We start from the raw sequence: 11,159 nt of genomic DNA on the forward strand, positions 1-11,159 counted from the left end.
GGAATTCTCTTTGTCTGTTCATTTTCTTTTAGACCACACAAGGTGGATAGAAGTTGTGCACTTACTCTATGAAATAATATTTGACAGATAATAAAAAATACACTTGAGGAGACAACATGTGCAGTATGTACTGGGATACAACTTAAATGTAGCCTCTGAATGAACATCAGAGAGTATTATGGACATGCTGCTATACTAGTAAGAAATCATTGCTGCCTGTTTCCTAACATGCAGAAAAAGCTCCAAGAATCAGAAGGGGCCAAATGGAGATGGAAACAAGAATGCAGCTAGCTGGCCCATCTGCCAAACACGCTGACTCCAGCATGCAGTCCGAGCAGAACTCAATGCCTTCCCTTGGATAACTAACCTGATTCCAGAAAGTAGTCTGTTTTCTTGGCTTGCTATGCAATATACTCTAACAATAAACACTTACTAGGCATGCTATATATTGTAAAGTGCTATATGCCATCAATTCTCTTAGCAATAAATGGTATTGTTATACAGTTGCTTAGTAATATTTTTCCTGCTTGCTCTTGTACAAATTGAATCTCATTTGTTCTTTTTCTGCCTGCAGACTTAACTTATTTACATCCAGTTATAGCATTCTCTTTCCAAACTGTTTTTTACAGCACCTTCCAAATTGATATAATCTGCCAATCTAATTTAAACCCTATTTGCCTTGTATTTATGGTCAGAAATCCATTTAAAAGAGCCAAGAATCATTTTCTGGTACTTCAAAGGTCCTACTCTCATCTATCATTGTCCACATTTATGATATCTTAGTTTGTTTTTAATCCATTTTATTGTGTTCTTATCAGAACATTTGACAATTTTTATATACTTACTTGTATCACTATATCAACCACCTTATTAAAACTTAGACATTTATTATCCATAGTTCTCCCTCCATGTGCTAATTTTATAAACTGTCAAAAAAAAAACACCAAATCAACTTTACCCAGCATGATTTACTGTAAATGATTCTACTGTGTTTGTTTAGTATGATTTCATTGTTCTCTAGATGTTCATAGAATTTCTTTTGCTCAGTTTTATTAGTGACTAAGCCATGTTTTGTGCTTCAGGAAAGACTCAGTTGGTCTTTTGAGGAACATGTTCTTAACTCTTTCAGGTAAATTAGAGTAATTTGGTAAAAGTAACAATCATAGATAGACACACAAACAAAAATAACCAAATCCTTGCCCCTCCCCATGATGCCGTGATGTGAGTAAAACAAAAAGAATAATTACGCAAGTTTTTATATCTCTTGTCCCCACCTACATATGTTCCTTTAAAGTAAAATTCAACTAAATTAGTTGAGAGAGTCCTTAAATATTTTAGTATATGCATTCACAAATTAAACAATAGCTTCTGATGATGTTGCTCATACCCAAACATGTTAAATACTCCTGGGTCTACTAGTTATCTATCACATCACAGGGTCAAACTTCTATCACTTCTCCACCACTATTGTGTTTGCATCATCTGCACTGCACTAGAACAATCACAGAGATCCAGTGCCACTCTGTGTCATACAGAATTGGGAAAAATACCTAGCTGTCTGCATTCTGGGTTGCTTTGTCACCATACTATGCCCCTTATTGTACAGTGTCCCTTATGAAGGTGTCTCCTCCAGTTTCTGCCTGAAACTTATGAACCAAATGGTTCGTAATCAGATCTCTCCATGGATCTGAAGGAGAAACACACATTGTTCTTCCCTAACACTGCTCCATTCTCTTTCCCTGTATCTGTAGTATAAACATTCCTCTTATAATTACATCAGCAAAAAGTAAGTCAGTCGATATAAATCATCTCATCTACAAGATCTGCTTTGGTTTTCCAGATACTTTAAGCCATGGTTGAATCTCAGTTTGGGGTTACAGTATGTCTCCACAGGTACAAAGGGATACATCTGACTTGACAGTTATATAGGTGGGATTAGGGAGGCCTTGGTATTTTAGTAAGGTTGGGGCTTCAGTATATACACCTATGTTCCAAATCCTGTGTGGAGCATCAAAAATTGATCTCCTCACCATATTTAACCAAGGTTCAAATAAAAATGTTCTAATATGATTTCTCAAGGCCTTTGTTACTATATCATTCCTGTAACAACTAACTGGTTAAACTTCCTGGTTGTGTTCTAATGAAACAAATATTTCTTATGAAAGTACTATGTCCCAGACATAGTGCTATGAATTAGAATAAAAGATGACTGCAAACAAGAGGGAAACTCACAGATAAGGTCTGCATAAAGCATTTAGGTAGCACAGAGAAAGGAAGGACTAAGTCTTCCTTGGGGAAAATGATTTAAACTAGAAGTAAAAGGCAAAAACAAGTTTACTCTACAGCTTAATTTCTTCATTTGAAAATAGAGTTTAATGAAACCAGTTCTAAATATATGGCTGGTAGGATTCCTTGAAGTATTTCAAGATGTGCAAAATTATTTGTTCAAAATTTGTTATATTGATAAAGGTGAAGGGTTGAGTATACTATCTCTATTTTCTCTCACCCCTTTCTTCCTGGAACTCATTCAGTCACATAGTCATCTCTAATTCTTTCCAGAACCTTCTTTTGGTAATATAAGCAGTGATTTATACTTGCTAAATCCACTGGCCAACTTTGAGTCCTCATTTTCTTTATCCCTTTGGTAGCATTTGACATTCCTAAAATCACTTCACCTTTTGACTTCCACGATGCATTTCTTCCATGGTTATCCTCCTTCCTTAAAAAAGTGGGATATGCTTAAAGAATAAGAGGATTATGTTCATGAAGCAATTTATATCCTACTGTGCTATGATTAAACTCACTCAGGCTTTCTGCTCTACTTGCAACTGTCCACAATATAGAGCAGACCATCCCATCCACTGGCATCACTGAGGACCCAAGATGCTGCTCCTGCCATGGAAGAGGACCAAGAGCTGGAGAGAAAAATATCTGGATTAAAGGCCTCAGTGGCTAAAGGTGAAAGGAAGACAGCTTTGGAAATGGTCCAGGCAGCTGGAACAGACAGGCACTGTGTGATAATTGTTTTGCATGAGGTGGACCATACCTTAGGACATTCTCTTTGTTACATGATCATGAAAAACCTGGAGGTAGAAATCTGTGGTTATACTACAACTCACCTTTCACAGAGTAACATTAATTTCTGCAGACTCAAAGTGCTCTTCCAGCTGTTGAGCCATTTTAGAGATGCCTGAATGAGCTCATAAATGTTTGCCAACAGTGCTTGACAAGTTTGAGGCTGACATAAAGGAATGTAAGGACTAAAAAGCAAGCAGAAATGAATCCACATTCTAGTCTCTTGTGCACTATACAGAGAGGAACATCCTTTAAGATATTCTCTTCATGATTTTGTAAAATCCAGAAGTTTGTGATTACCATATACATGATTGGTCTGTCTTTCAGAAAGGTGTGATTCTAGCTACTAACCCATTGCAGCTGTTGAAAACCCTGCAAGAACCTTTGTATTCTTCTAATAAATTCCCTCTTTAAATGAAAAAAAAACCCCACAACAATCTCACTCAGAATACTATATTTGACTACTGTTTGCCTCATTTGCCTTAAATATCTATAATAGTATTTTGGATATGAAAAATATGAAAACAAAGTCCCTGTGGACAAAAACATGGTTTGTCCAAGGGCTGAAGGAAGCTAGTAAGACTAAAGTAAGACTGATGTGTGATATGAAATGCAATTTAAGAGACAGGCAGAAACTACATAATACAGGGGTTTAAGGGCCCTGATATGATGTTTGACGTCCATTCTATGCAATGTGGGGTATTGTAATATTTAAGCATGGCAGTTGCATAAACTAATTTATGTTTTCACTGTATACACTGATAAGTCCCAATGAAAAATGGACAGATACTCTTTCGGGGTTATCCTCACTAAAATCCCCCATCACAGCCAGATAAAATCTGTGAGAAAATTACCTTCATGCATGCAGAAATTTCAATCAATTTTTCAGTATAAGAAGTTTAAATATGAAGAAAGAGCTGAGGCACATCCAATATGTGGTGAATGCATTTCACAGAAGTAAATAAAAAATAAATAAAACAGAAAATATTAAAACAATTTCTATTTTTAAAGCATAAAAGTAAAAACTGAAAGATACAGAGGAATTTTCAAAAGAAAACATCAAAGTAAAACAACAATTAATGTGATCAGAAGTATAAGGAAAGTTACTGTATCTACTAAACAAGAGCAGAATGATATAACAGGAAGAATGGTAATAGAAAAATAAGTAGCTCTTGCAAGTTAAAATAGGATAGCTGAAGTAAATAATATAATAAGATGATAAAAGTTACACTACGGGTAGTCTCCTTGAAATCAGAGTAAATCCCTGGCTGGTGTGGCTTGGTGGATTGAGCACCAGCATGTAAACCAAAAGGTCACCAGCTAGAATTCTGGTCAGGGCACATGCCTGGGTTGCAGGCCAGGTCCCTGGTTGGAGGATCTGAAAGGTAACAGATCCTTGTAACTCTCACACATCGATGTTTCTCTCCCTCTCTTTCTCTCTCTCTTCCCCTCCTTCTAACATAAATAAATAAAAGTTTTATAAAGAAAGTAGAGTAGAAAAACAAATACTAAAGAGAAAATAAAAAGAAGCCAGAGGATTGATTTAGGTCAAATATCCAAGTAAATGATATTCATTCCAATAAACACAACCATTAAAAGAGTAAAGACAATTATCAAATAAATTATGCAAGAAAATGAAGGAAATAAGTGTTCATATTGAATTGTTTTTTTCTTAAAATCGATAATAAACTATAGTCATAACATGGTGAAATTTTAGAACAGCAACACCACAATGAAGTAAACAGTGGATAGCACAATGATATGGAATTTTTCTAAAGCTAGGATGAAAGCTGAAAGGCAAAGGAGGAAAAAAAAAACCTTTAAATTGGGGGAGGAGGTTATTAACCTAAAATCCAAATTGAATGATTAATTTATAATAGTGGAATAAATATGCTATGAGAAAATATCCTAGTTTTTGTTTTCCTTTCCAGAGATCTTTTATTAGGAACTTCATGAAGTATGTCTCCAGAAAAAAAGGATAGAGTAAAAGAAGAGAAGTATATAGGATCTGTAAAATAGGAGATACAAGATGGAGGGGCAGCAATGCAGTCTGGAATGATCAGGATATTAAGCTGCAAGGTGAATGATGACAGAGGATACAGTCTGGAGAGGAAATAGTCCTCAAGAGCAGAAAACAAAGGAGGGAAGAAATTGAAGGAGAACATAGCTCAACCTATGTGTGAAATATTACTGTAAGCCCCGGGAGAAAGATGCTGGGACATTTTGTGGAAGATGGTGTAGGTTAAGGGGGAAAAAAAGAAAATCTATACAAACAAACATACATGGCAATGATTTACTCTTAGTAAAGCAAAGCACCACCTAAGAAAGATATATTTATACTGCACTATTGGGCAAAGCCATGAGAAAATATTTGATTTGGTAAAATGCCTTACATGTGTACACAGGCATTAAACAGATTCACCTTTCTAATTGAAAAGTTGTTTAATTTAAATGCTAAGTAACACTGTTTCTTTTCATCAATGTGTATTGATTTGCTACTTCCATCACTTTCCTAAGTATAGAATAAATTTACATCATTGTCTGCTATTATTTTTATGAAAATAAATAGGAACATTTATTTTCTTCCAGAAAAGAAGACTTGAGGATGAGAAATCTTCCTACTCTTCAATGTTTTCAAATTGTTTTCAGGTTACTTTAATGTATTATGACATATAATCACCAGCACATGTCATGTGTTTCCTTAAGAAAACCATTCTCTAGATGTCCTTGCAGGAAGCTATAATTTCAATTGTCTTGGTCATGTAAAATACTCCTTACCCTGGCCAATTAATAATGGTAATGTAGGAGCTATCAACCAAAGAGGCATTTACTTGAAAAGGTGATTTGCATTAAACAAAGGTGATCTTGAATTCCTTTCTCTTAAATCAGAAAACAGAAATTCTGTATAAAGCCAAGTGTTCATTGTCTGAAAACAAAATTACATTCCTGGCTGCCATGCCTTTAGCAATGAAGCAGAAACAAGTAATTGGTTTTGAGCAGTTTTAAGCAAGTACTACACAGCTCTAATAATGTATTGCTAACAAAATGTTCCTTTTTTGCATTTAATAAATTGTCATGCTGATCAGAGGGAGAGAGAAATGGTATTCTATTATCTGGGTGATCTTACATCAAAAAGCAAGGGCAAATAACATAAGAAATATTAGTCATTGAGCATGGTTTAAAGAAAGGCTTTGTAGCCATAGCAATAACTACCATGAAGATTTTGTATCCCTGATGAATGTCATATGTAAGATTATAGTCCTTTGTAAAAACACTTATTCCATCTCATTCATAAACACATGTTTATGAATATATAAAATATATCTGTGTCAATATATAGATATAAGTATTATATAATCATCAACAAAATTAGAATTGTTCAAAGATCATTTTTACTGCTTTTACTAGATTTATCAGTCCTTATAGAGACCTGTATATCAAATATGTTTGGAATAAGATTTTTTAATAAAAATTATATATTAACAATTGTATTTATATAATTAACATGTATATATAGATATATATATAGATATGTGTGTGTGTGTGTGTGTGTGTGTGTGTGTATGTACACATACCCATACCCACTCAGAGTTTTGAACACAATGGGGATTATGGACATCAAACCCTGTGCAGTAGGAAATCTTTGTATAATTTTTGACTCCCAAAAATCTTTTTTTAAAAGATTTTATTTATTTATTTTTAGAGAGGGAAGGGAGGAAGATAGAGAGAAAGAGAGAGAGAGAAACATCAATGTGCGGTTGCTGGGGGTTATGGCCTGCAACCCAGGAATGTACCCTGGCTGGGAATCGAACCTGGGACACTTTGGTTCCCAGCCTGCGCTCAATCCACTGAGCTATGCCAGCCAGTCAACTCCCCAATATCTTAACTACAGTTATATCTTGGAATCTGCCAGGACCCCTGCAGGTACCAAACCCTGCAGGTGCTCAAGTTCCCTATATAAAATGGCAGAGAATAATGCATATTAAGTTGGCCCTCCACATCAGTAGATCCCCAATTGCAGACTGAAAATACTGTTTTCCATTCATGGTTGGTTGAATTGCAGATGCAAAACTCAAGGATTCAGAGGGCTGACTATATATTTATTGAAAAAATTCCATGTATAAATGGTCTCTCATAATAGGTATGGTTTTTACAACCTTTTCTTCCTGTATCCCAATAACTGACTCAGGTTTAACTCCAAATGAATGGGCCTTCTTCACACCCTTATCCACTTCAGTGAACACTGTAACTGCTTAGACATTTCTGAAAGCAAGCTCTTCCCAACACTGATGTCATTTATAAAGGCTTACATTTCTACCACCAATTATTGGTCACTTTGATATGAACTATTGCTACCTCTCATGAGTACCACTGAACTGGTCTCCCTAGTCCCAGTCTCAATTTATTTTTCTATATTTAGACTCCATCAATGAAGTCCCCTGAAGCACTATAGCTAAGATCATATACATTAAATTATTATTTGGGTGTACTGCAACAGAGTGGGGGAATAATCAACATACACAAACAAACACACACCTACCAGATATGTATTTTTAACTGGAAGGACAGTGCATTGTGTAGTCATTGAAGCCATATCAAATATTTACAAAGGAATTAAATTTTTATTCACATGTTAGAAAAAAAGATCCTTAATGAATACCCAAGGTGCCTTGAGACTTCTTTAATATTCTTAGATACCAAGAGTGCTACTCTTAGCATAAGGAATTTAAAAAAGAAACACACAAGAAATTAAAGTCTCACTAAATTCTAAACCTTTTTTTCATCTTGTTTACAGAAGCTATAAAAGCTGAAATAAAGTCTTTTTGAACTCAGGAGAATTCATAGGTATCTATGACAATACAATTTAATTGGAGGTGACAACGTACAACTCAGCAGACCTATAAAGGGAAAACTTTCAGATATTGAAAAAAAAAACAACTTTTGACTTATTTCAGAGGACTAAGTTGTTGGGAGTCTTCACATTTTATTTTGTACCAGTTCTTTTCTCTTTTCATTCAATTTAGCACAAAATATTGTGCAAATTTGGAATTGAATACAACTATTTATGAAACTGACCACTTTAGAAACAGGTTAAAAGATGAAAGGTTTATATTATTCACCTTCACCTTCAGCCTTCAGTGAAGAGCTCTGCAATCTCTTAAATCTTTTGTTAGATAGTTTCAGTGATAGTGTTCAAGTTAATTGATGCTCAACAGAAAAATACTCCTGCTAAGGGAGAACCTCTGAGATTAAACATATCTTGATATAGTCTTAGCGAAGGAAAGTTGGGTTTTGTCTGAGCTCAACTGGCTTCAGTTAAAAAGAGTAATTCTGAAATGAGATATTTCAGAAGCTGAGGCCATATATAACACACTAGATAAAGGAATCTGGATGAATGAATGCCATCTCTTTGGCAAGGTATTTCACTAGAAAATTGGTTTAGTAATCATATCCTAATCTGTAGCAATACTAAAGCCTGAGGTGATGTAACTGTTAAGGCCTTAAGATGGATAAGGTGGATATTGTATTGTCTGAGAATGTAAAAATGAATTCATGACAGGAAAACTCATGGCAAACAGGTCTTGAGCTGATGATACAGTGGCACAGGCTTGCCTCTTAGGTGATAGAAAACATCATAAAAAATTATGGTAGCAAAACAACAATGTGAGACCAGATATAAATTGGAAGAGGAGGTGGTTGATTGGTCAGTCATGGGCCTGAAGGCATTTTACAAATCATAACATAGAATAACAGAGCCCAAGGAGAACTGTAAACTCACTGGATGGAGGAGACAATGAAAAATTTTAGGGTAATAAAGGCAGCTGGAACTTAGCAGATAAACAGCAGGAGAGAGAGAACTGTAGGAAAAAAGTTCTAAAAATCTATATATAAATCCCCCCCCCCCCGTGACCTTAGCCAGCTCCTGAATTGAGTATAGCAGGGTGAGATTCTAGAAAGCCAAATAAAGGAACAGCATCCAGATGCTAGTGAGATGGGCAGAGCTTACAGAGATCACATGATGCTGAGAGGACATTGGAGACTGGGCTCATTCAGAGTGAGACCTTCATGAACACAGGAGAATTTCAGTAGACACCCCACAGAAGCTATGCCCTGGAACTTACAATGATGTCTTAAAAGAGAAGCAAAACAGAAATGAACCCACTCTAACAAAGCTTAAAATTGTTATTGTATTTTATTGTGACAGGAACATGTAATAATATTAGATTTACCCTCTTAAGAAAAATTCAGCCTTGGCTGGTGTGGCTTAGTGAATTGAGTGTCTGCCTGGGAGCCAAAAGATCACTGGTTCAATTCCCAGCCAGGGCTCATGCCTAGGTTGTGGGCCAGGTCCCCCATTGAGGATGTGACAGAGGCAACCAATTGATATTTTTCTTGCACATCAATGTTTCTTTTCCTCTCTTTCTCCCTCCCTTCCTCTCTGTCATCTTTTAAAAAAGAAAATGTCAAATGTACAATACATTATTGTTGACTATAGATACAATGTTGTTAGAATTGTGGTGATCATCAAATAAGACATACTTTCTTAAGAGGAAAATAATACAATCAATATTCTTTAAAATCCTCTCCAGTACATGGCATTCTATTAAAAAAGAAAAACAAAAACAAACAAAAAAATAACCTACACATGCAAAGAGGGAAAAAGTAACTGAAAGAATGCTAATAAAACCAATCTCAGAAATGCTATTTGAACTAGCAGACAAAAACTTTTAAATAATCACAGTTAATGAGCTAAATATTTACTAGCTAGGGTGGTGGTAAGGATCAAGTGAAGTTGCGCATGCACAAACATTTAAAATTTAAGTGATTTCTTTCCACTTAGACATTGTTAGGGAAACACCGTAAATTCTTAGTAACTACTGATTTCTTAATGTTATAAAGAACACCAATCTTAGAAACAATTACATCAAACTCATAGCTTAGAATGAGACAAAGACAATTATAGTTTTATTTCACATGAATTATACTCCAAATCTGTCTTTTTCAGACTATACCTTGGTTGCTGTGATTGAACTTTTCCTAAATTGACAGTATAATAAGCTATTTAGAGTATGGCTTGCAAAAATGTATAATTTTAATCATAATAGATTACTTTTATTCATTTAGCCATAAGAGTATGACCTTTCATGAACATTTGCTAAAATCTGTATATAGTTTATATAGTTTGTTGCTATTCACCATTCATTGGCTATAATACAAGGTACTGAGGAAACATAAGTCTAAAACCACTCCATTGCAAGGTTAAAATACAAAAAATTATTATGAACTGTAAACCATATAATAGCTCAAGCTGAGATAATGAAATATCACAAGTGGCAAAATTTAGCATGAATAAAAGAGAACATATGTGCTAAAACATTACAAGGAAAATGTTATGTGTACGAAATTTCAGTAAATTATCACCATCATCAAAAAGCACTTAAGTGCTCACCTGACCCTGGAGCTCTTAAGAAAGTAAACAATGCATGTAGATAATAATCTACTTTTAGTATAAAAATGATATGTTTATAATTTTATGAATAATTTGTTTAGAATATACATTTAGTATAATGGAAAAAACATGTTGATAATTTCTGAGGTTTTAATGTTGCATATAATCATTATACAAAATTACTCACCTTTGAAGCTTCAGCAATAAAACTGTGATATAATGAAAGCTTGATTATTATTAAATATGATAAATTATCAGAAATAAGTTTATCAGAAATAAAAATTTAATGTTATATTATTCAAAATGGAAAAAAATAAAATTTTATGCAAGCTGCTAAAAACATATTTCTTTTTAATAGTTTATTTTAAAAATATTTTACTTATTTATTTTTAGGAAGAGGGGAAGGGAGGGAGAAAGAGAGGGAGAGGAATGTCAATGTATGGTTGCCTCTCACACACCCTCTACTGGGGACCTGGCCTGCAATGCAGGCACGTGCCCTGACTGGGAATCAAACCAGTGACCCTTTGGTTCACAGGTTGGTGCTTCATCCTCTCAGCCACACCAGCCAGGCTGAAGTCATCTCTCTTAAGGCCCTTTCCCTTGACTATATTGCAATAATAGCATTTAAGGGGTA

The 11,159-nt window shown here is 34.8% G+C and overlaps 1 pseudogene; it reads left to right on the forward strand.

The window, feature by feature from the left end:
- Positions 1-2,897: 2,897 nt before the first annotated feature.
- Positions 2,898-3,294, forward strand: LOC114504534 (annotated as a pseudogene).
- Positions 3,295-11,159: the final 7,865 nt, after the last annotated feature.

This window comes from Phyllostomus discolor, chromosome X, assembly GCF_004126475.2.
Source record: "Phyllostomus discolor isolate MPI-MPIP mPhyDis1 chromosome X, mPhyDis1.pri.v3, whole genome shotgun sequence".
NCBI lineage: Eukaryota > Metazoa > Chordata > Mammalia > Chiroptera > Phyllostomidae > Phyllostomus > Phyllostomus discolor.